Raw genomic sequence first — 26790 nt, 5'->3', positions numbered from 1 at the left:
TGTACTCTGTGATAGTGACTCCCTGAGGCAACAGAGAGGGATGGAGGTAGGAGTGTTAAATAAAATAGGCATGTGTTATGGTTTGTATATGTTTGGCCCAAGGAATGGCACTATTAGAGGCTGTAGCCTTGTTGGAGTAGGTGTGTCACTGGGTGTGGACTTTAAGACCCTCATCCTAGCTGCCTGGATGTCAGTACTCTGCTAGCAGCCTTTAAATGAAGATGTAGAACTCAGTTTCTCCTGCACCATGCCTCTCTGGATATGCCATGTACCGACCTTGCTGATAACGGACTAAATCTCTGAACCTATAAGTCAACCCCAATTAAATGTTCTTAGAAGAATTGCCTTGGCCATGGTGTCTGTTCACAGCAGTAAAACCGTAACTAAGACAGCATACATGAAATATGTGTCGTTGTACAAAATAATATTGGGTATTGAAACTAACCTAAGACTTCTATTAAATAGTCCCTTAAATTTTATTTTGCAAGTTTTAAAATGATGTCACAACACTTCCCCCACATCAACATCTTGTTCTCTGACAGTTTCACTACTCCTACTCCCTCTCAAATTCATGGCCTCCCTTTATAATTGATACTTATCGATAGAAAAAATGCATAAATCTATGTCTATAACATACTGAGTCTGCTCAGTAATGCTGGTGTGTGTGTGTGTGTGTGTGTGTGTGTGTGTGTGTGTGTGTGTGTGTGTGTGTTTGGGTCTATGTATTGGATAACCAGTTAAGGAGTTCATTCTCTCTCTCTCTCTCTCTCTCTCTCTCTCTCTCTCTCTCAGTCTCTCAGTCATGGTGCTGCCTATATATCTTTGTTTCAGGATGAGTCATGGTGCAGATTACCCCATCCACACATGTTATTGTCCTTGCTTAGATCTCAATTAGGCAGCTGTATTGTTGTGGTTTCACAGTTACAGCTTCCACACCATTTCTAGGAGACTCCTGTCCTATGACTATTAGGATGAACATGGAGAATGCAGTCAGGAATTACAATGGTTAAGTATTATTAGTAGATTATTCCATAAGAACCATGACTAATTTAGCTTGGGTAATTGGCTAGAATTCCAGTAATAGGCAGTAATTTCCTTACTCCAACTACAGAGATCAGATATTGTCAGATACGAGTGCCACTCTTAAACCATTTGGGAAACCCTAAGATGTTTATAATTTCATGGTTAAGAGGAATCATGATTGGTTACTTTCTTCCCATGTTAGAATCTGTATCACTTGCCAGGATTATGAGAGCTAGTCTTCATGGAGGAGTCTGTTGCTTCTGACCCACATTCTCTGAGTCCCATGTCCTGAAGGCTCTTCAGCAACAGGGCTTTGCCTTCAATTTCTGAGGGAATGACCTAGGTACTTATATTGTTTTGGGAATCTCTTGAACCTCCATAAGGAGCAACTCAAGAAAGAGGTTCCCGATGCGAGAGTCCTTGTTTGAAGATCTGGCCTGGGACTTTTGGATACATCCTTGTGTCCTTTGGAGACTTAATTCAATCTGAGATTATACAGGGACAGGGTTTGGTCCATGACTTCTGAGCTTTATCTTAGGCTGCTATGGGTTCATGTTCTCACTGGGCTACTTTCCTATCAGGGTTTGTACTGACAAGACATTTAGATTTTGCCAGACTCCTTTGATTTCAGGGTTTAGCTAGGACTACCTTTGTGTTAGCTTTGAGCCATTCTCAAAAATCCAAATAATCAGTGGTAGGACCTCCATGTGCACACACCAAGTCTCATTTTGAATCCCCAAATCAGTCCACTAATAGGAAAATGAACAACAGATGTGATAAAAGCTTTGGTTAAGATGACCCAATTATATTAGGAATCATGACCCGTCCCTGTATAATCTATTCTGTTTCTAAGACACTGGTGTTAATGAAATACAAACACGCTTCCTGCTGATGATAGCCTAAGTGCACTGCATTCAGAGTCTGAGAGGCTCTTTGCAGGACTGAGAACAGCCAGGTACCTATAGCTCAGGAAACATTTAGGATGTTTCCTGAAAGTCAATGGGAGAGCCAGTAAACCATATGATTGTTGCCCTCTTTCATACTTTCTGATGGACCCTCATATCTATGAAAGGAAAGGGTGCCAATATGGGGAAGAGAGAGAATCAGACCTAGATGGGAAGGAAAAGCGCTGTGATCATGGCTGTCCAACTATAAGTCATGACCATTAGTTTTTCAGATCATGTAAGCAGCTGATGTTTTCCAGAGAAATCCTGTGTAGGTTCTGGGGCACTGGGGATAATGCACATTGACAAAGACCTAGAGATATATGTATGTGTAGAAAACACTCCAACAGTCTTCCACCTTAAGAGTCACCAGAGGCAAGTACAGAGTTGTGACATATCAGTCTAGCTCCTCTAGCTGAAGGAACACAGCACATTTTACTGCTATCTGACTTAAATCTGTACTTATCTGTGTTGAAGCATCATGCATGGATATCACTGTGAATGCATTTGCCTTCTTGTGGAATATCACTAAAAACATTTTCTGGATACCTGGTGCTCTGAGACTCACATGAACATTCTTCCTCTGCCTCACAGTCCTTCAGCAGCAACTCTCTCAAAATTGGTGCTAATCTGATTTTGGCACTGGATGGGGCTGGTTACTGCCCTTACAATTTAGAAATTATGGTTTGGCAATGCAGTTGAAACTTTCTGCCCCACCTTGGCTCCCTATTTTTTTAGTTTTCCTTGGGAGACTCCAACTAAAGGCTAAGATCCATACCATGGACAGAGATTCACTGATCTTTTGAATGTTATTTGAGCACACGCCATATACATGGAGACAGCAAGTGAAAGAGAGATGTTCTAAGTAATCACACTTGCTGATCTTGAGTAACCATCACAACTTGTCCTTTCACTATTCAATCCAAAGACAGAAAACTTTCAGTAAGAAGTATAGGGAAAGGGCCAAAATGATAATTTCAGGTTAGAGTATAATAGCAGATGAACTTATATTCATTGAACATTGTATACAAAATTGTAGGGAATGAATGCACAGTAAAGTATAATGTAAGACTGCAAAGTTCCAGAACTGTTTTACATATGTAAGATGAAAACAGATCTCTAGAAATCAGTGTATAATTCTGGCTTCTTCTAGAATTGGAATTTAGAATTCTCTGGTGAGAATTCTACTGCCTAGACAGTGACCATACTAACAAACATGCCTCCAGAGGAGGGATTTCAGGATTTTTCCTTTATAATTATGTCTACATGACATTCTTAATCCAATGGGTTACTTGATGTTTCTAATCTGGTCAGGTTGAGGGCCAAGGTCAACAGGGAGTGGTTAGGAACATGAGATGTCAAGAATAGAGGATTTGGACCACAGTCTTGAAGTTTGTGAGGCTGATGACACATACCAGACCACCAAAGCTGGTTGTTGTGATGGTTCCAATTTCCTTTGAGGTGTTGGTGTTGGCTAAAGCAAAATTGAGATCACTTTGTCCTGGTTCTTTTAAAGACAAGATATCATCTGGGCAAATGATGGCTACTGGGTATGGCCCACACACCTAGATGCCAAAGTTTGCCCAGATTGTTTCTCCGGGATGGCCCAGACATTGTGCAGGCTATGTTTTGAGCCCTTTGAGTTGATATCTCCTGGGTTTGATGTGAAAGGAAAATTATACAGATTTAAAGTTTAAAAATATGAAGTTAAAAGAGTAAGTTTCAAAATTCATAGACTCAGGGCTAAACACTGTGAAAAGCAATTCCAGGCAGCCCCGCCCTGCCACTAGGACTAATACACCATAAAGATAAAGAAAAGGAATGCAGGAACCAGCCCGAGTTATCACGACTGACTCAAACCATCTGGCAGAAGGGCACCTCCCCCAGCATACTCAGAGTCACACCTTAACCAGATGTCCTTCAAACACTGATACGCCCCTAGCTTCTAAAATCCTGTATGCTCCAGTCAATATGTACTCTCCTGCTGTGCTGTAATCTCACTGCCATGTTTAAATGAGCCAATCACTTTTTTTTTATCTTTTGTTTTCTTTTTTTTTTTTTATTAACTTGAGTTTTTCTTATTTACATTTCGAGTGTTATTCCCTTTCCCGGTTTCCAGGCAAACACCCCTCTAATCCCTCCCCCTCCCCTTCTTTATGGGTGTTCCCCTCCCCACCCTCCCCCCATTACTGCCCTCCCCCCAACAATCACGTTCACTGGAGGTTCAGTCTTAGCAGGACCAAGGGCTTCCCCTTCCACTGGTGATCTTACTAGAATATTCATTGCTACCTATGAGGTCAGAGTCCAGGGTCAGTCCATGAATAGTCTTTAGGTAGTGGCTTAGTCCCTGGAAGCTCTGGTTGATTGGCATTGTTGTTCATAAGTGGTATCGAGCTCCTTCAAGCTCTTCGAGTTCTTTCTCTGATTCCTTTAACAGGGGTCCCGTTCTCAGTTCAGTGGTTTGCTGCTGGCATTCGCCCCTGTATTTGCTGTATTCTGGCTGTGTCTCTCAGGAGCGATATACATCTGGCTCCTGTCGGCCTGCACTTCTTTGCTGCATTCATCTTGTCTAATTGGATGGCTGTATATGTATGGGCCACATGTGGGGCAGGCTCTGAATGGTGTTCCTTCTGTGTCTGTTTTAATCTTTGCCTCTCTATTCCCTGCCAAGGGTATTCTTGTTCCCCTTTTAAAGAAGGAGTGAAGCATTCACATTTTGATCATCTGTCTTGAGTTTCATTTGTTCTAGGCATCTAGGGTAATTCAAGCATTTGGGCTAATAGCCACTTATCAGTGAGTGCATACCATGTATGTCTTTCTGTGTTTGGGTTAGCTCACTCAGGATGATATTTTCCAGTTCCAACCATTTGCCTACGAATTTCATAAAGTCGTTGTTTTTGATGGCTGAGTAATATTCCATTTTGTAGATGTACCACATTTTCTGTATCCATTCCTCTGTTGAAGGGCATCTTGGTTCTTTCCAGCTTCTGGCTATTATAAATAAGGCTGCAATGAACATAGTGGAGCACGTTTCTTTTTTATATGTTGGGGCATCTTTTGGGTATATGCCCAAGAGAGGTATAGCTGGATCCTCAGGCAGTTCAATGTCCAATTTTCTGAGGATACTCCAGACTGATTTCCAGAATGGTTGTACCAGTTTGCAATCCCACCAACAATGGAGGAGTGTTCCTCTTTCTCCACATCCTCGCCAGCATCTGTTGTCCCCTGCGTTTTTGATCTTAGCCATTCTCACTGGTGTGAGGTGAAATCTCAGGGTTGTTTTGATTTGCATTTCTCTTATGACTAAAGATGTTGAACATTTCTTTAGGTGTTTCTCCACCATTCAGCATTTTTCAGCTGTGAATTCTTTGTTTAGCTCTGAGCCCCATTTTTTAATAGGGTTATTTGTTTCCCTGCGGTCTAACTTCTTGAGTTCTTTGTATATTTTGGATATAAGGCCTCTATCTGTTGTAGGATTGGTAAAGATCTTTTCCCAATCTGTTGGTTGCCGTTTTGTCCTAACCACAGTGTCCTTTGCCTTACAGAAGCTTTGCAGTTTTATGAGATCCCATTTGTCGATTCTTGATCTTAGAGCGTAAGCCATTGGTGTTTTGTACAGGAAATTTTTTCCAGTGCCCATGTGTTCCAGATGCTTCCCTAGTTTTTCTTCTATTAGTTTGAGTGTGTCTGGTTTGATGTGGAGGTCCTTGATCCACTTGGACTTAAGCTTTGTACAGGGTGATAAGCATGGATCGATCTGCATTCTTCTACATGTTGACCTCCAGTTGAACCAGCACCATTTGCTGAAAATGCTATCTTTTTTCCATTGGACGGTTTTGGCTCCATTGTCAAAAATCAAGTGACCATAGGTGTGTGGGTTCATTTCTGGGTCTTCAATTCTATTCCATTGGTCAATCTGTCTGTCTCTGTACCAATACCATGCAGTTTTTATCACTATTGCTCTGTAATACTGCTTGAGTTCAGGGATAGTGATTCCCCCTGAAGTCCTTTTATTGTTGAGGATAGCTTTAGCTATCCTGGGTTTTTTGTTATTCCAGATGAATTTGCAAATTGTTCTGTCTAACTCTTTGAAGAATTGGATTGGTATTTTGATGGGGATTGCATTGAATCTGTAGATCGCTTTTGGTAAAATGGCCATTTTTACTATATTAATCCTCCCAATCCATGAGCATGGGAGATCTTTCCATCTTCTGAGGTCTTCTTCAATTTCCTTCTTCAGTGTCTTGAAGTTCTTATTGTACAGATCTTTTACTTGCTTTGTTAAAGTCACTCCGAGGTACTTTATATTATTTGGGTCTATTATGAAGGGTGTCGTTTCCCTAATTTCTTTCTCGGCTTGTTTCTCTTTGTATAGAGGAAGGCAACTGATTTATTTGAGTTAATTTTATACCCAGCCACTTTGCTGAAGTTGTTTATCAGCTTTAGTAGTTCTCTGGTGGAACTTTTGGGATCACTTAAATATACTATCATATCATCTGCAAATAGTGATATTTTGACTTCTTTCTTTTCCGATCTGTATCCCCTTGACCTCCTTTTGTTGTCTGATTGCTCTGGCTAGAACTTCAAGAACTATATTGAATAAGTAGGGAGACAGTGGGTACCCTTGTCTAGTCCCTGATTTTAGTGGGATTGCTTCAAGTTTCTCTCCATTTAGTTTAATGTTAGCAACTGGTTTGCTGTATATGGCTTTTACTATGTTCAGGTATGGGCCTTGAATTCCTATTCTTTCCAGGACTTTTATCATGAAGGGGTGGTGAATTTTGTCAAATGCTTTCTCAGTGTCTAATGAAATGATCATGTGGTTTTGTTCTTTCAGTTTGTTTATATAATGGATCACGTTGATGGTTTTCCGTATATTAAACCATCCCTGCATGCCTGGGATGAAGCCTACATGGTCATGGTGGATGATTGTTTTGATGTGCTCTTGGATTCGGTTTGCCAGAATTTTGTTGAGTATTTTTGCGTCGATATTCATAAGGGAAATTGGTCTGAAGTTCTCTTTCTTTGTTGTGTCTTTGTGTGGTTTAGGTATAAGAGTAATTGTGGCTTCATAGAAGGTATTCGGTAGTGATCCATCTGTTTCAATTTTGTGGAATAGTTTGGATAATATTGGTATGAGGTCTTCTATGAAGGTTTGATAGAATTCTGCACTAAACCCGTCTGGACCTGGGCTCTTTTTGGTTGGGAGACCTGTAATGACTGCTTCTATTTCCTTAGGAGTTATGGGGTTGTTTAACTGGTTTATCTGTTCCTGATTTAACTTCAGTACCTGGTATCTGTCTAGGAAATTGTCCATTTCCTGAAGATTTTCAAGTTTTGTTGAATATAGGTTTTTATAGTAAGATCTGATGATTTTTTGAATTTCCTCTGAATCTGTAGTTATGTCTCCCTTTTCATTTCTGATTTTGTTAATTTGGACGCACTCTCTGTGTCCTCTTGTTAGTCTGGCTAAGAGTTTATCTATCTTGTTGATTTTCTCAAAGAACCAACTTTTGGTTCTGTTGATTCTTTCTATGGTCCTTTTTGTTTCTACTTGGTTGATTTCAGCTCTGAGTTTGATTATTTCCTGCCTTCTACTCCTCCTGGGTGTATTTGCTTCTTTTTGTTCTAGAGCTTTTAGGTGTGCTGTCAAGCTGCTGACATATGCTCTTTCCTATTTCTTTCTGCAGGCACTCAGCGCTATGAGTTTTCCTCTTAGCACAGCTTTCATTGTGTCCCATAAGTTTGGGTATGTTGTGCCTTCATTTTCCTTAAGTTCTAAAAAGTTTTAATTTCTTTATTTCTTCCTTGACCAGGTTATCATTGAGTAGAGCATTGTTCAATTTCCAAGTATATGTGGACATTCTTCCTTGATTGTTATTGAAGACCAGTTTTAGGCCGTGGTGGTCCGATAGCACGCATGGGATTATTTCTATCTTTCTGTACCTGTTGAGGCCCGTTTTTTGACCAATTATATGGTCAATTTTGGAGAAAGTACCATGAGGAGCTGAGAAGAAGGTATATCCTTTTGCTTTAGGATAGAATGTTCTATAAATATCCGTTAGGTCCATTTGGCTCATGACTTCTCTTAGTCTGTCTACATCTCTGTTTAATTTCTGTTTCCATGATCTGTCCATTGAAGAGAGTTGGGTGTTGAAATCTCCCACTATTATTGTGTGAGGTCCAATGTGTGTTTTGAGCTTTAGTAAGGTTTCTTTTACATATGTAGGTGCCCTTGTATTTGGGGCATAGATATTTAGGATTGAGAGTTCATCTTGGTGGATTTTTCCTTTGATGAATATGAAGTGTCCTTCCTTATCTTTTTTGATGACTTTTAGTTGAAAATTGATTTTATTTGATATTAGAATGGCTACTCCAGCTTGCTTCTTCTGACCATTTGCTTGGAAAGTTGTTTTCCAGCCTTTCACTCTGAGGTAGTGTCTGTCTTTGTCTCTGAGGTGTGTTTCCTGTAGGCAGCAGAATGCAGGGTCCTCGTTGCGTATCCAGTTTGTTAATCTATGTCTTTTTATTGGGGAGTTGAGGCCACTGATGTTGAGAGATCTTAAGGAATAGTGATTATTGCTTCCCTTTTTATTCATATTTGGATGTGAGGTTATGTTTGTGTGTTTTCTTTCTCTTTGTTCTGTTGCCAAGACGATTAGTTTCTTGCTTCTTCTAGGGTATAGCTTGCCGCCTTATGTTGGGCTTTACCATTTATTATCCTTTGTAGTGCTGGATTTGTAGAAAGATATTGTGTAAATTTGGTTTTGTCATGGAATATCTTGGTTTCTCCATCTATGTTAATTGAGAGTTTTGCAGGATACAGTAACCTGGGCTGGCATTTGTGTTCTCTTAGGGTCTGTATGACATCTGTCCAGGATCTTCTGGCCTTCATAGTTTCTGGCGAGAAGTCTGGTGTGATTCTGATAGGTCTGCCTTTATATGTTACTTGACCTTTTTCCCTTACTGCTTTTAATATTCTTTATTTTGTGCATTTGGTGTTTTGACTATTATGTGACGGGAGGTGTTTCTTTTCTGGTCCAATCTATTTGGAGTTCTGTAGGCTTCTTGTATGTCTATGGGTATCTCTTTTTTTAGGTTAGGGAAGTTTTTTTCTATGATTTTGTTGAAGATATTTACTGGTCCTTTGAGCTGGGAGTCTTCACTCTCTTCTATACCTATTATCCTTAGGTTTGATCTTCTCATTGAGTCCTGGATTTCCTGTATGTTTTGGACCAGTAGCTTTTTCCGCTTTACATTATCTTTGACAGTTGTGTCAATGATTTCTATGGAATCTTCTGCTCCTGAGATTCTCTCTTCCATCTCTTGAATTCTGTTGGTGAGGCTTGTATCTACAGCTCCTTGTCTCTTCTTTTGGTTTTCTATATCCAGGGTTGTTTCCATGTGTTCTTTCTTGATTGCTTCTATTTCCATTTTTAATTCCTTCAATTGTTTGATTGTGTTTTCCTGGAATTCTTTCATTGATTTTTCCGATTCTTTCAGGGATTTTTGCGATTCCTCTCTGAAGGCTTCTACTTGTTTTTTAATGTTTTCCTGTGTTTCCCTAAGGGTGTTCTTCACGTCTTTCTTGAAGTCCTCCAGCATCATGATCAAATATGATTTTGAAACTAGATCTTGCTTTTCTGGTGTGTTTGGATATTCCATGTTTCTTTTGGTGGGAGAATTGGGCTCCGATGATGCCATGTAGTCTTGGTTTCTGTTGCTTGGGTTCCTGCGCTTGCCTCTTGCCATCAGATTATCTCTAGTGTTACTTTGTTCTGCTATTTCTGACAGTGGCTAGACTGTCCTATAAGCCTGTGTGTCAGGAGTGCTGTAGACCTGTTTTCCTCTCTTTCAGTCAGTTATGGGGACAGAGTGTTCTGCTTTCGGACGTGTAGTTTTTCCTCTCTACAGGTCTTCAGCTGTTCCTGTGGGCCTGTGTCTTGAGTTCACCAGGCAGCTTTCTTGCAGCAGAAAGTTGGTCTTACCTGTGGTCCCGAGGCTCAAGTTCGCTCGTGGGGTGCTGCCCACGGGCTCTGTGCAGCGGCAGCAACCAGGAACACCTGTGCCGCCCCTTCCGGGAGCTTCAGTGCACCAGGGTTCCAGATGGCCTTTGGTGTTTTCCTCTGGTGTCCGAGATGTGTGCACAGAGAGCAGTCTCTTCTGGTTTCCCAGGCTTGTCTGCCTCTCTGAAGGTTTAGCTCTCCCTCCCACGGGATTTGGGTGCAGAGAACTATTTATCTGGTCTGTTTCCTTCAGGTTCCAGCAGTGTCTCAGGCAGGGGTCCTGCCGCTCCTGGGCCCTCCCCCATGGGAGCCCAGAGGCCTTATACAGTTTCCTCTTGGGCCAGGGATGTGGGCAGGGGTGGGCAGTGTTGGTGGTCTCTTCCGCTCTGCAGCCTCAGGAGTGCCCACCTGATCAGGCGGTGAGGTCTCTTTCCCACAGGGTCTGGGAGCAGAGAGCTGCTGCGGGCCGGGATCCGCGGGCGTGGGACCTCCGGCAAACACAGGACGTGCCCTGTCCTAGATGAACTCTGCCTCTGTGTGTCCCGATCTCACCAGGCAGCTCTCTTGCAGCAGACAAGTTGGTCTTACCTGTGGTCCCGAGGCTCAAGTTTGCTCGCGGGGTGCTGCCCACGGGCTCTCTGCAGCGGCAGCAACCAGGCATGAGCCAATCACTTATAGCAGCGCCAGAAATTAGCCAATTGTGTGTAACCGCACCAAACCCCCTAGCCTTCCCTATATAAACCCCTGACTTTTGAGCTTCGGGGTCGACACCTCTGTCTCCTGCACAGGATACGTGTCGACCCGGAGATCCCTTTAATAGATCTCCGTAATAAACCTCGCCTTTGCTTATTACATCCAAAATGGTCTCTCTGTGTCTGGGGTCCGCGACTTCCCGAGACTTGAATAAGGGTCTCTCTTCGGGGATCTTTCATTTGGGGGCTACCATCTGGGATCGGTGTTTCCTGGGGTGCACCATCCTGAGACTCGAGCTAGGTTCTTTCAGATGAAGAGAGGCTGAGGCCCACAACTATAACTCAAAATTTTTCAAAACCTATTTTTAATGATGGCTGTTAAATGCTTTAATCTCCCTTCTAGGCTACTACCCACCAGAGGTAGTGGAAAAGAAAGGCTATGGGGAAAGTGGACCTGCTTAGAAGTGGTTCTTTCGAGCAACTCCCATCTGACTTGTCAGAAACAGTTCAGTTCACAGATCAGTAGTAGCAGCTCAGTCCACTACAAGTACTTCACAAATATACCGGTAACCCAGTTCAGTAGAGTTGGGATAGCAGCAGGTGGCACGACCTAGCAGGAACAGTGCCCCCGCCAGCGGAGACCCAGTTATTTGTGGGGTCGAGGGGGACCCATACCTGTGGGAGAAAGGGCGAGAAAGAGGAGCGAGACCAAGCAGTGTCTTTGTCAAGGTCTGTTTATTGAGAGGAATGTACAGCATTTAAAGCTCTTAAGCAGGAATTGAAGCAGGAACTGAAGCTTAGGGCGGGGGGGGGGGAGTACTGGGAAGTGCCCAAGGACATAAGGTGAATCATTAAACTGCAAGGTATTCTCCTTAGACAAAGAGGCAACAGTCTTCCGGGACATGTTCTTTGAAAAGGTCAAGCCCTTCTCAGGAATCTGCTCAGGACAGGGCTCTAGCTTTGCTTAGTTTGGACGTCTGGTCCCCGACAGAACAGCCAGGCAGGAGAGATTTTGATCAACAGGGACATCAGGAACAGTCCTTGGCTGTACCTCTCTTGGCAATGAGAAGATTAGTGAAGACTTGAGACCAAGAAAGATTTTGCTATGCAAGCTAACCAAGCTCAGCCTCTGTCGCTGTCCTTTGAGTCCTTTTTATACTTTCTCCAAACGTGTCCTCCATAGGTCTTGTCTCAGCACATGTCTTGCCTCAGCATGAGTCTGTCTCAGCTGACATCACTCTGCCAATCAAACTAAGTCTGAGGAAATGGCAAGAAACTGTAGCACATGACCCAAAGTTTTTTGGTGTTTCTATCTATGGTGTCCTGATAAATGGAGCTCAACTATGCAATGTAAGGCAAACCAAATATGTGTATAATTGGCAAAGAATTCATCACATGTCCTCTCATGAGCTTGCTTTAGCAGAACTTCCTTTTACTTGTGTCTGCTTCCTTCATGAATCTGCCTTAGTTCTTCACCTGAGCCTGCTACAAAGGAACATTCCTTCATGTGTTTGCCTTAGCAAAACACCTTCTAATACAACCAACCTTTCAAAGAACCCTTAAGTTTCCACTTCACACTACTTTTCAAATTAAATTTAACCCAGAAATCTTGGAGGTAATAGCGCCCCCAGCTTACACTGATATTGACTGTCAGTCATGGGCAGACCCTTGTTTATGCATCTGAGATTTCTGGTGAACAGTCTCACTTCAGTAGGTGGGATTCAGTTAAAGTCACAGTAAGGCCACTTGCTCTCTAACCATTCTTGATATTTAGATATGGCCATGTTTGATTAATAAGGAGAATCCTTGTTCCATTCAAGGCCATGGTTGTGGTCATAGCTCCCTGGCACTGAGCATGGTACAGGGTCATATGAAGAGAGAGTATGGCCAACCTTGAACCTAAGGTTGTTCCAATATACTTGATAGTCATGGAGCTGCCAGGCCACCACAGATGTCACTTTATGGATATTGTCCTTATGGCACCTATAAGACTTGTACCCATTGTTAAAGTAGGTCCACCTCGTAGTCAGGGTTAGTATTTACTTAACCCTCAATTGTTATAAACTTTTCTGGATAACTTGGATCCAGACAGAACCTGTGCACTGAGGGCATACCATAGGGTATATCCCACGTACTCTTCTTGCCAAAGTCTAACCAGATTGTATGGTGGTCACATGTCCCAGACACTGTGAAGGCCATGTAATATTCCTGGCTCTATGAATTGCTGTGTGTTAGGCTGAATGAATATACCCCCTTAGAATTAAGTTTTTCACAGACTTTTTGATCAGGATTGCCAGCTCATATTGGTATCATTTTGAAGGTTAATCAGTTTAGTGATGCTTGCTTTTGATTACAGGGTCTGGCTTAGAAAACAAAACTACTTGAAATCAAGATGAAAGTTCAGGTTAATCATTCTTCATGTCCATGTTATTTGGTTATTCAAGTGAGTTCATGTCTCCATTAAGAACATGATGTGATCCTAGCTCTCTTGTAATGATGATCCAGGGTCATAAAAATGTCCCTCACACCTTGAATTTGAGAGCTGGACACAGGGTACACAGTAGTCAGGGAGCTAGAAGAATCTCTTTGATGTCACTTTATGGTCTTTGCCCTTATGTCATTCTCTAGACCACCAACCTTTCTGGAGAAGTATGTGGTCTAGATCACATGAGTCAAAGTGTGACCTTAATCTGAAAGTGTGTCTGTTACTTGATATTCAAATGTGACCCAGGTTACATGAAGGTTGTTAGGTGGCCTTGACTCCCTGGTTTGAGAATGTTGCCTGGATTAGGAGAAAGATGTGTTTAGCCTGTAAGTCTTGAAGGTGGGGTTTTCAATGATTAAAACACCAATCTTTTTGTTAGTACAGTGGGTCCAATCTTGTTGGGGAGTTCCTGTGGGCTAACTCACATTTTACTTCACTGTGCTTGCATTTCTTGGCTTCCAGATAGCATGTGGTCAGACTTGAATAGAGGGGTATGGCCTACACACCCACAAGTACAAAGTGCCCATATTGTTTGATGGTCATTTGTGGCTCTGTACACCATTCCTAGCTCCTTTCTGTATTGATAATGAAGCCAAATGGAGTCCAAATATATTTGAAATCTGATGCCAGATGGTCAAGCATCCCTCATCTTACATTGATATCCAACAAAAGAAAATGACATGAAGATGATTCCAGGTGTCAGACCATGGCAGGGTCATGGGTATGTCCACTTTGTTGGATATTAAAGTGAGGTTTGTTCACTTTAAGGCATGGCTCCTTTGTGGTTGGGATTATGTGCTAGTTTTGTTAGGTAGAGGGTGTGGCCCACATAACCTTAAGATAATATTAGCCCCAACTGCTTGGTGTTCAAGGTGCTACCAAGTTTCCTTTAAAGTCAGTTTATGGTCTCACAATGCTATAATAATCAGATCATCATCAAGACCCTACTTTGAGGGTATATACTCCATACATGGAGGATATAATGTGTTCATATGTCAATTAACCAAACTAGAACTAATTTTTGTTTAGTTCAAGATTCTTGGTGAACAGGCTGTGGTCTGAGTCATTTATAGTGAGGCTGTCAACTTTGTGTTGAGGATGTTGCCCAGATTGAATGATGTGTGTACAATCCAGATATTAGGTTCTCAGGTTGTCTGCCTGTATTAGATATTAGTACAGAAAGTATTGTGGGTAAGTCCCAGATTATCCAGGAACAAGCTGCCATGTGTCTGTTATATCAACTGGAACTAATCAGAATGTTTCATGGGTACATGCTCTAACCATACTGTTGACTCACTTTGGTTTGAGCCTGGGCACAGTGCTCTTTGTTTAGGTTCAGGTCTCTTTGGATGAGGAGTTAATATATAATAATTTCACTTGAGCAGTTGGATTTGACATGGGAATCAGGGGCTGAATTTGTTTGGAAACAGTCTTTTTTTTTCCTCTTTAGTTTCTCATTTGCAGGATTGTTCCAGGCTCACATATCTTCTATTTGGGCTTGGAATCCTGTGGGTGTGATATAGGCCCAGGCCTATATCTCTTCTAGGTTAGACCTGGGCTTCTTTGGGATCAGGGTCTGGGTGAGGAACAATTCCTTGCTTGGTTTGTGCAGTCCACAGTCATTTCAGGGATTGGCCCAGGCCTCTCTCTCTCTCTCTCTCTCTCTCTCTCTCTCTCTCTCTCTCTCTCTCTCTCTCCTCTCTCTCTCTCTCTCCCTGCTAAACATTTTAAGGGTCAGGGACTGGCCCAGGCCCACATTCTCTCCTAGCTTTGAGCCCAGGCCTATTCAGAATCAGAGTTTGATGCTGGCACACATCTCTTCTTTGGTACCTGAATCCTGCTTTCTCCTTGCACCTACATTTTGACTGTCTCACCCTCTTGAACTTTCCCAGCATAGTACTTTTCCTATATCTTTGTCATGACTGAATCCCTTCTTCCCCTCTCCTGCATTTCTTGCCTAGGAATGCTAAAAGTCCTGTCTCTTTTCCACTGAACAGTTTTAGCTCCCTTATCATAGATCATGTGGGTTCATTTCTGGGTCTTCAACTCTATTCCATTGATCAACTTATCTGTCTCTGTACCAATACCATATAGTTTTTATCACTCTTGCTCTGTGATACAGCTTGAGGTCAGGGATGATGATTCCCCCTGAAGCTCTTTTATTGTTGAGAATAGTTTTCCAGTATGCCAGGTTTTTGTTATTCCAAATGAATTTGCAAATTGCTCTTTCTAACTCTATGAAGAATTGAGTTGGAATTTTGATGGGGATTGCATTGAATCTGTAGATTGCTTTCAGCAAGATGGCCTGCTAATCCATGAGCCTGGGAGATCTTTTCATCTGAAATAGTCTTCAATTTCTTTCTTCAGAGACTTGAAGTTCTCGCCATATAGATATTCCACATGCTTACTTAGAGTCACACCAAGGTATTTTATATTATTTGTCAATTCCCTAATTTCTGTCTCAGCCCATTTATTCTTTGAGAAGAGGAAGGCTACTGTTTTGTCTGAGTTAATTTTATATCTATCCATGTTGCTAAGGTTGTTTAACAGGTTTGGGAGTTCTCTGGTGGAATTTTTGGGGTCACTTTAGTATACTATCATATCATCTGCAAATAGTGAAATTTTGACTTCTTCCTTTCCAATTTGTGTCCCTTTGACCACTTTTTGTTGTCTACTTGCTCTGGCTAGGAATTCAAGTATTATATTGAATAGGTAGGGAGAGAGTGGGCAGTCTTCTTCCTGATTTTAGTGAGATTGCTTCAAGTTTCTTTCCATTTAGTTTGATGTTGGCTACTGGCTTGCTTTTACTATGTTTAGTTACAGGTCTTGAATTCCTGAACTTTCCAAGACTTTTACCATGAAGAGGTTGTTGACAGCATTTTCAACAAGTGGTTCTGGTTCAACTGGCAGTCAGCATGTAGAAGAATGCAAATTGTTCCATTCTCGTTGCCTTTTACAAATCTCTTTTACAAGTCTGGTAGTTCCTCAGAAAATTGGACATAGTACTACCTGAGGACCCAGCTATACCACTTTTGGACAAATACCCAAAAGATACCCCAACATATAACAAGGACACATGCTCCACTCTGTTCATAGAAGCCTTATTTATAATAGCCAAAAGCTAGAAAGTACCCAGATGTCCTTCAACAGAGGAATGGATACAGTAAATGTGGTACATTTACACAATGGAGTGCTACTCAGCTATTAAAAACAAGGACTTCATGAAATTCTTAGGCAAATGGACAGAACTAGAAAATATCATCCTGAGTGAGGTAACCCAGTCACAAAAGAACACATATAGTATGTATTCACTGATAGGTGGATATTAGCCCAAAAGCTCAGACTACTCAAGCTTCAATTCATAGACCACATTAACCTCAAGAAGGAAGACCAAAATGTGGATGCTTCAGTTCTTCTTAGAAGGGGCATCAAAAATACTCACAGGAGAAAATATGGAGACAAATTGTAGAGCAGAGACTGAAGCAAAGTCCATCCCGAGACTGCCCCACCTGGGGATCCAGGCCATATACAGTCACCAAACCCAGACACTTATGAGCATGCCAAGAAGTGAATGCTGGCAGGAGCCTGATATAGCTGTCTCCTGAGAGGCTTTGCCAGAGCCTGAGAAACACAGAGTGGATGTTTGCAGCCAACCATTGGACTGAGAACAGGGGCCCAGGGGAGGAGTTGGGGAAAGGACTGAAGGAGCTGAAGAGGTTTGCAACCCCATAGGAAGAACAACAATATCAACCAACCAGATACTCTAGAGCTCCCAGAGACTAAACTACCATCCCAAGAGTACACATGGGGGACCCATGGCTCCAGGTGCATATGTAGCAGAGGATCGCCTTGTTGGGTCCCTGAGTGAGGACCCAACAATGGGAGGAGAGGCCCTTGGTCTTGGGAATGCTAGATGCCCTAGTATAAGTATAGGGGAATTCCAGAGTGGGGAGGCGGGAGGGAGTAGGTGGATGGGTAGTTAGGAGAGCATTTTCATGGAGGCAGGGGAAGGGGGATGGATAGAGGTTTACAGAGGGGAAACCAGGAAAGGGGAAAACATTTGCAATGTAAATAAAACAATATCCAATAAAAAAAAAGAAATCACAAAATATGGCTATACCCTCACTGTGACACAGAAGGTTATATAGAGTGTTTAAGAAAAGTGACATAAAACTTTGCAAGTAACTAAGAACCTTATAAAAACACAGACCATTACCTGCATCACAGTGCTGACAGTGAGAATGATGGTTGAAAGTCAACCACTCTACCAACTCAGATACATGAACTTTAACCTGGTGCTGAATTAGATCAGGGCCAACCTCCTTTTGATAACACTGTACTCTATCTATCATTAGAATGGGCTGACTGAAAGGGGCACGGGACCATGCATTATTTCTTGTATTGAATATGAAGCTATAATTATATCAAAATAAACATTTTTATTAAGAGAGAGAGAGAGAGAAAAGTCCCATCTCTGTCTCCCTGCCTAGCCACTGGCCACTGGCAACTTTATTTCCCAATCAGAGCCAACTCAGGGCAGGATTTCTTTAGTCTATGTGTAGGGCATGGCAAACAGGTTTTTGGGTAACATAATTAGCATGAGAACACCAGCTGCTACACCATTGGTCTACAGGATGTCTTTCTAAGGCATCCCAGGCTGTGCAGATTTCACAAGAACTCTGTGCTTTCTGTGGGAATGGTGCCCTTTCCCTGTATGTCATGCATGGCCATGTTCTGGGAGGATATTTCTCTGCTTGTTATTGTAAGTCTTCTAAAAAAAATCACATTTGTTTTGTACATTAAACCCCCCTGAGATGTTGACTTGTGCCTTAGTCACCCTTTTCTGAAATGCCCATGCCAAGTACACTAACTGATGTGAGAGCAGGTCTTTACCCGAAGAATTTTCTGCAGTGAATTACCTTAAAAGAATCCCTGCTGATTTTCTTCTAGTTTTGAAACCTAGGCCACTATAATGGTCTCTGCTGCATTTGGAATTAGGGTCTACCCATAATTATGATATGTGAACCTCATGTGAGGTCACAGAGGCTACACCTCACCCTGGGAAAATTCAATGGCGTACTTGGGGAAAGTCCTCTTGGCTTTTCTTGGATCATCCCTTGGAAACAACATCCAGTCCTCTTCTTGGAAGGAACTTTGCTGTCCCAGGAACATCTGGCATGCCCTCCCCCACTTACATATGAAAGCATAGACTCATTCACCAATGATGTTCCCTGCCTTCATTCATGCTAGTGACTACTCTAGGCACAAAAGAGAGCATTACTGCTCTGAGGTTGCAAATTCCATTGAAATCCCTTGTCAGGATTCAGAGAAGCATCTCTTACCTGCCCCAAAAGTATGGTCTGCCATAACCTGAGGGCTGTTCTGGCTTGATGCACACTAACCTGGCTTCATCCTGCATCACTATGGAGCCTGGAATCTTTACATGGGATCCAGAGTGGCTGTAATCATCCCATAGTCTCACTCTCTGGTGAGTAACAGATATTATCTCTCTGAGTCCATATTTGGCTAGGTCCTTGGCACCCATGCCACTGTCACCTTATATGCTGCTATAGCTCAGGTTCTGTTAAAGGTCATTTCAAGGACTACACTGTCCCTCATACCTTTTACCACTCCTGTGTAGGCAGAAGTCCCCTAATTGATTGATTGGCTAAATGAAGACATCAGAAGCCAGTTGGTGGGCGAAGAAATAGAGGCATGTATTCCAAGTCCCAGGAAGAAGAGGAGGACACAATGTAGAGAAAGGGCTTTTTCAATCAGGTGGTGGAACAGAGAAGACAGACACCATGTAGGCCTGGGGGCTGTTAGACCAGGTGGTAGCCTCTGCCATTGGAAAAATTCCAACATAGAATAGCTAATGAGTTTAGGACTATAGATTCCGAGCCCAGCAGTTGATTTTAAATATTAAGAGTGTCTGGTGCTTTCCATTGGTGAAGATTCAGATGGGCAAGAGAAGGTGCAACTGCATGGCAGTCATGGCAGTAGACAGAGCCAGCTAAGGGGTGAATGGTCAGTGTAGAGCGATCACTGCCCCAGCATTTGTAGGAAAAGCATTAGCTACTGAGCAGGCAGCTGAATAGTGTGGAGGCGAGTGAGACCAGGGAGGTTGTGGGCAGCTTGGTAGAACTAGCTGGGAGAAGTTGAAAGAGTTTGGACAGGGCTCCAAACAAGAAGGAAGCATGCTTTTCAAACATACAAGAAGCATTCAGAACTCCAAATAGATTGGACCAGAAAAGAAATTTCTCCCGTCACATTACTAGTCAAAACACTAAATGCACAAAATAAAGAAAGAATATTAAAAGCAGTAAGGGAAAAAGGTCAAGTAACATATAATGGCAGACGTATAAGAATCACACCAGACTTCTCACTGGAGACTATGAAAGCCAGAAGATCCTGAGCAGATGTCATACAGACCCTAAGAGAACACAAATGCCAGCCCAGGTTATTGTATCCAGCAAAACTCTCAATTAACATAGATGGAGAAATCAAGATATCCCATAACAAAACCAAATTTACACAATATCTTTCTACAAATCCAGCCCTACAAAGGATAATAGATGGAAAACTCCAACACAAGCAGGGAAACTACACCCTAGGAAAAGCAAGAAAGTAATCTCTTGCAATGAAATCAAAAGAAGAGAGACACACAAATGTAATTCCACCTCTAACAAAAAATAACGGGAGGCAATAATCATTTTCCCTTAATATCTTTTAACACCAATGGAGTCAATTTCCCAATAAAAAGACATAGACTAACAGACTAGATACATAAAGAGGACCCAACATTTTGTTGCATACAGGAAACATACCTCAAGACAACGACAGACCCTACCTCAGAGTAAGAGGCTAGAAAACAACTTTCTAAGGAAATGGTCTGAAGAAACAAGCTGAAGTAGCCATTCTAATATAGAATAAAATTGACTTTCAACCAAAAGTCATCAAAAAAGATAAGGAAGGACACTTCATATACATCAAAGGAAAAATCCACCAAGATGAACTCTCAATCATAAATATCTATGCTCCAAATGCAAGGCACCTACATTCATAAAAGAAACCTTACTAAAGTTCAAAACACACATTGCATCGCACACAATAGTAGGAGATTTCAACACCCACTCTCATCAATGGACAGATCATGGAAACAGAAATTAAACAGAGACATAGAAAAACTAACAAGTTATGAACCAAATGGACTTAACAGATATCTATAGAACATTTCATCTTAAAAAAAGGATTCACCTTTTTCTCAAGACCTCATGGTACCTTCTCCAAAATTGACCATATAATTGGTCACAAAACAGGCCTCAACAGATATAGGAAGATAGACATAGTCCCATGCATCCTATCAGATCATCACAAACTAAGGCTGGTCTTCAATAACAACAAACCTGAAAGAAAGTGCACATATTCATGGAAGTTGAACAATGCTCTACTTAATGGTAACTTGGTCAAGGAAGAAATAAAGAAATAAATGAAAGACTTCTTAGAATTTAATGAAAATGAAGGTACAACATACTTGTGGGACACAATGAAAGCTGTGCTAAGAGGAAAACTCATAGCTCTGAGTACCTGCAAAAGGAAACAGGAGAGAGTACACACCAGCAGCTTGACAGTACACTTAAAAGCTCTAGAAGAAAAAGAAGCAAATACACCAAAGAGGAATACAAGGCAGGAAACAATCAAAGTCAGGGTTGAAATCAACCAAGTAGAAACAAAAAGGACTATATAAAGAATCAACAAAACCAGGACCTGGTTCTTTGAGAAAATCAACAAGATAGATAAACCTTTAGCCAGACTAACCAGAGGGCACAGTGAGTGTATCCAAATTAGCAAAATCAGAAATGAAAAGGGAGACATAACAGAATCTGAGAGAATTCAAAAAAATTATCAGATTCTACAACAAAAGCCTATATTCAACAAAACTGGAAAATCTGGATGAAATGGACAATTTTCTAGACAAATACCAGGTACCAAAGTAAAATCAGGATCAGATAAGTCATCTAAGCAACCCCATAACTCCTAAAGAAATAGAAGCAGTCATTAAAGTCTCCCAACCAAAAGGAGCCCAGGGCCAGATGGGTTCAGTGCAGAATTCTATCAGACCTTCATAGAAGACCTCATACAAATACTGGCCAAACTATTCCACAAAATAGAAAGAGAAGGAGCACTACCCAATTCCTTCTATGAAGTCACAATTACTCTTATACCTAAACCACACAAAGACCCAACAAAGAAAGGGAACATCAGACCAATTTCTTTTATGAATATTGACGCAAAATTACTCAATAAAATTCTTGCAAACCGAATCCAAGAATACAACAAAATGATCATCCATCATGATCAAGTAGGCTTCATCCGAGGAATGCAGGGATAGCTCAATACACAGAAATCCATCAATGTAATCTACTATATAAACAAACACAAAGAAAAAAAAACACATGGTCATTTCATAAGATGCTGAGAAAGCATTTGACAAAATTCAACACCCCTTCATGATAAAAGTTCTGGAAAGATAAGGAACTCAAGGCCCATACCTAAACATAGCAAAAGCAATATACAGCAAACCAGTAGCTAACATTAAACTAAATGGAGAGAAACTGGAAGTAATTCCACTAAAATTAGGGATAGGCCAGGCTGCCCACTCTTTTCCTACTTATTCAATATAGTACTCAAAGTCCTAGCCAGAGCAATCAGACAACAAAAGGGTGCCAAAGGGATAGAAATTGGAAAGGAAGAATTAGAAATATCACTATTTGCAGATATGATAGCATACTTAAGTGACCCCAAATGTTCCACCAGAGAACTACTAAGCCTGATAAACAACTTTAGCAAAGTGGTTGGGTATAAAATTAACTCAAACAAATCAGTAGCCTTCCCCTACGCAAAGGATAAACAGGCTGAAAAAGAAATTAGGAAAATGACACACTTCGCAATAGTCCCAAATAATATAAAATACCTCGGTGAGACTCTAAGGAAATGAAAGAGCTGTAAGACAAGAACTTCAAGTCTCTGAAGAAAGAAATTAGAGAAGATCTCAGAAGATGGAAAGTCCTCCCATGCTCATGGATTGCCAGGATTAATATAGTAAAAATGGCCATTTTTCCAAAAGCGATCTACAGATTCAATGCAATCCCCATCCAAATTCCAACTCAATTCTTCATAGAGTAAGAAAGAGCAATTTGCAAATTCATTTGGAATAACAAAAATCCCAGAATAGCAAAAAGTATTCTCAACAATAAAAGAACTTCAGGGGAATCACCATCCCTGACCTCAAGCAGTATATAGAAAAAGTGATAAAAACTGTATGGTATTGGCACAGAGACAGGCAGGTAGATCTGTGAAATAGAATTTAAGACCCAGAAGTGAACCCACACACCTATGGTCACTTGATCTTCGACAAAGGAGCTAAAACCATCCAATGGAAAAAAGATAGCATTTTCAACAAATGGTTCTGGTTCAACTAGAGATCAGAACGTAGAAGAATGCAGATCGATCCATTCTTACTGCCCTGTACAAAGTTTAAGTCCAAGTGGATCAAGGACCTCCACATCAAACCAGATACACTCAAACTAATAGAAGAAAAAGTGGGAAAGAGTCTCGATCACATGGGCACTGGGGAAAATTTCCTGAACAAAACACCAATGGCTTATGCCCTAAGATCAAGAATCAATAAATGGGACCTTATAAAACTGCAAAGCTTCTGTAAGGCAAAGGACACAGTGGTCATTAGGACAAAATGGCAACCAACAGATTGGGAAAAGATCTTTACCAATCCTACAACTGATAGAGGGCTAATATCCAATATATACAAAGAACTTGCAAAGTTAGACTCCAGAGAGCCAAATAACCCTATTAAAAAGTGGGGTACAGAGCTAAACAAAGAATTCTCAGCTGAGGAATACCAAATGCCTGAGGAGTACCTAAAGAAATGCTCAACATCTTTAGAAATCAGGGAAATGCAAATCAAAGCAACCCTGAGATTTCACCTCACACCAGTGAGAATGGCTAAGATCAAAAACTCAGGTGACAGCAGATGCTGGCGAGGATGTGGAGAAAGAGGAACACTCCTCCATTGTTGGTGGGATTGCAGACTGGTACAACCATTCTGGAAATCAGTCTGGAGGATCCTCAGAAAGTTGGGCATTGCACTACCTGAGGATCCAGCTATACCTCTCCTGGGCATATACCCAAAAGATGCTCCAACATACAACAAAGACACGTGCTCAACTATGTTCATAGCATCCTTATTTGTAATAGCCAGAAGCTGGAAAGAACCCAGATGCCCTTCAACAGAGAAATGGATACTGAAAATGTGGTACATCTATGCAATGGAATACTAGTCAGCTATCAAAAACAATGACTTTATGAAACCCATAGGCAAATGGATTGAACTAGAAAATATCATCCTGAGTGATGCAACCCAATCACAGAAAAACACACATAGTATATACTCATTGATTAGTGGATATTCACCAAAAAGCTTGAGTTACCCAAGATACAATCCACAGACCACATGAAGCTCAGGAAGAAGGATAACCAAAGTGTGGATGCTTCACTTTTTCTTAAAAGGGGGAACAAAAATATTCATAGGAGGGGATATGGAGGTAAAATTTGGAGCAGAGACTGAAGGAACGGCCATTCAGAGCTTCTCTGACATCTGGCCCATATATATATATACATATATATATATATATATATGTATATATGTATATATGTATATATGTGTGTGTGTGTGTGTGTGTGTGTGTAAGCACATGTACATGACTTTGAATGAGGTCACATCTTCCTCTACCAATATACACACTATTACATGAGACAGGGTAATTTATGTTCAGGCTTAGTTAATAAGATGACGCCCTCACCACATGCACAACACACACACACACACACACACACACACACACACACACACACACACACACACACACATACACACAAACACCGCCACCCAAAGTAGGTAAGATTGATGAAGCTAAGAAGGGCATGCTGACTGAACAAGATATAGATGTCTCCCGAGAGACACCGCCAGAGCATTTCAAATACACAGGCAAATGCTAGCAGCAAACCATTGAACTGAGAACAGGACTCCTGTCGGAGGAATTAGAGAAAAGATTGAAAGAGCTAAAGGGGCTTACAATCCCATAAAAACAATGCCAACTAACCAGAGCTCCTAGGGACTAAACCACTACCCAAAGACTATACATGGACAGACCCATGGCTCCAACTGCATATTTAGTAGAGGAAGGCCTTGTTGGGCACCAATTGAACGAGAAACCCTTGGTCATGCCAAGGTGGACCCCCAGTGTAGGGGAATGTCGGGGGTAGGAAGGGGGTTGGATGGGGAAGGGAACACCCTTATAGAAGAAGGGGATGGGATGGGATGGTGGGCTTATGTCAGGGAATCCAGGTAAGGGAATAACATTTGAAATGTAAAAAAAAAATCCAATTAAAAAAAAGAATTTAGAAGAATCTTAAAATAAAGTAAAATAAATATACTCGTAACACTCCTGTCTTCCAGAATAGCACACTGAGGTTAAATTCGGCCTTCATCACAGGAACCCTGCATGTATTTCTCCTACGACATAGACCAAACCTCCATGCACACCTGTAATTCTTTCTGAATCCCAGCCTGTCCCAGCAGACACTGTGTTCCCTCCCATCAAGGTCACAGCTTTTACCCTGGCAATGACCTGGTCTATGAGTTAACAGAGGCACAACCACACCTCTGTCCAGATCCTCCTATGTGCCCAAGTGTGGCACGAGGAATAACCATACTTCCCCCCACTGTGCTGCACACACTGCCCCAGGAATCGGGAGATTGTGCATGTGGTGAGGGCGTCATCTTATTAACTAAGCCTGAACATAAATTACCCTGTCTCATGTAATAGTGTGTATATTGGTAGAGGAAGATGTGACCTCATGCAAAGTCATGTACATGTGCTTACACACATGAATGTGAGCCTGCAAACAGGAGCACATACACGAACCAAGTACAAGTGAGAACACGTATGGAAGAACAGAATTAGATTGGGGTGTGCTGTCATGGTGTTTCCTGTGATAGTGGCGGTGATGTTTGTCCCCCTATTGTGCCAGCCACCTGAGTACAAATAAAGATTGCTACATCTGGGGACTGAAGTCCTCGGGGAAGGTCAGGGACAAGTATCCCAGGTGCTTTTCCTGCTTTCCCTGGACAAGCTCAGTGATGGTCAAATGTGGGCCTACAAACAGAATCTCTCCACCCCTCTTTCCCTATGCTGGAGTCTGGAATCCAGGTCCACCTGTGTGGCTTCACCCCAAGGCCCCTCTGCCTGGCGAGTGGAGGGGTTCCTCTTCTGTGCTCTTGGATAGTCAGTCTCATTACTGAGACTTCAGATCCCTGCTGTTCCTAGCTTTTCTTAGGACAATACTTCAAGTACCTACTTACGTTTCAGTCTCCCCCATTTAAAGGCCCATCCAAGAAGTGCCTCACACTGAATGAGTCATTCACATAAGTATTTTTGAGTAGTATCCATCCAGAAATCAGCCCAAACCTACCCAGACTCATGGGCTTGCTGTGTATCCCAGCCCTTCTTGTGGACTCTGAGTTACCCTGAGGTTAAGAGCACTGCTGTTGCTAGGGCGGCAACCCTGTGAAGTCACAGAGGTCTCACCTCACTTCATTCTAAGGATCACAGAAGCATCCAGACTCCAGTTATTTCCCAGCATGGTTTACCTTTGTTCTCTGCTGTTCAAGCATCCTAAGAGGTACTTAACTTTGGGGAAGTAGCTGAAAGTGTTTCTCACAGTCTCTTCATCTCCATGCCTCTCCCAACAGCCCTCCATTTTCCCATAGATACCATCAATGCTGAGAAGAGGGACACGGTTGATAATTCTGTTCCTTCAGCCCCCACATCTGAACCTCATACTCTGCTTCATCTAGATTTTCTACAGCCATTTTGGTTCATTGCTGTTACTCAGCCTGCAGGATGTCATCTTCTGCTCCTTGTTTCTGGCTCCAATAGCAACCAGATAAGGTGTTTCCTAACCTTATCTTCCTGCATCATAATCTATTGACTTAAGCAGGTTGTGGGTTATTAGCTCTTGCTTGCCTGGCATGCCTGTGGCCCTGGGGTTTACAATGAACAGAAAAAGCACATGGATGAGCATATAGATGATGATGAAGAAGAAGAAGAAGAAGAAGAAGAAAGAAGAAGAAGAAGAAGAAGAAGAAGAAGAAGAAGAAGAAGAAGAAGAAGAAGAAGAAGAAGAAGAAGAAGAAGAAAAGAATCGCAGTTAGGTGGTGTTGCTGGTAGAACTCAGCTTGTGAAGAGCAGACTCCTGGAGCACTTTTACCTGTCCATCATCAGCCAAACTCCCGCCCAAGTAATTGTGTGTGGATGGCCATGCTGCCCAGAGATTTGCCAAGCCCTCTGCCCCCATCTTATGCAGTGCTGGGCTGGTTCCGTTAGCCCTGCTCAGAGCGGGGACTGATGGTCAAGCCCATGCTTCCCCTGTGCTGGAGCTGCATCCCCTCCACTGCTAGGTTTCCAGGGTTTCATATGAATGGATGGTGGTTGGGAAACACGACAAATGCCCAAGACTGGGGGTTCCTGGCCGCTCATGGCCATGAAGCCAGCCTGTGC

General features: G+C 42.0%; 1 long non-coding RNA gene across 1 annotated transcript in view; it reads right to left on the bottom strand.

The window, feature by feature from the left end:
• LOC147994669 (uncharacterized) overlaps positions 1-25754 on the bottom strand; it is a 41512-nt gene extending 15758 nt beyond the window's left edge. The window contains exon 1 of the long non-coding RNA XR_015685898.1: positions 25703-25754. This is a non-coding gene — a long non-coding RNA (uncharacterized LOC147994669). The remainder of the gene's footprint in view (positions 1-25702) is intronic.
• Between the last annotated feature and the right edge of the window lie 1036 nt (positions 25755-26790).

Source organism: Rattus norvegicus, chromosome 4, assembly GCF_021556685.1.
Source record: "Rattus norvegicus strain SHRSP/BbbUtx chromosome 4, alternate assembly SHRSP_T2T, whole genome shotgun sequence".
Classification (NCBI taxonomy): domain Eukaryota; kingdom Metazoa; phylum Chordata; class Mammalia; order Rodentia; family Muridae; genus Rattus; species Rattus norvegicus.
Note: the sequence above shows the minus strand (reverse complement) of the source record. Positions and strands in the feature narration are given on the sequence as shown.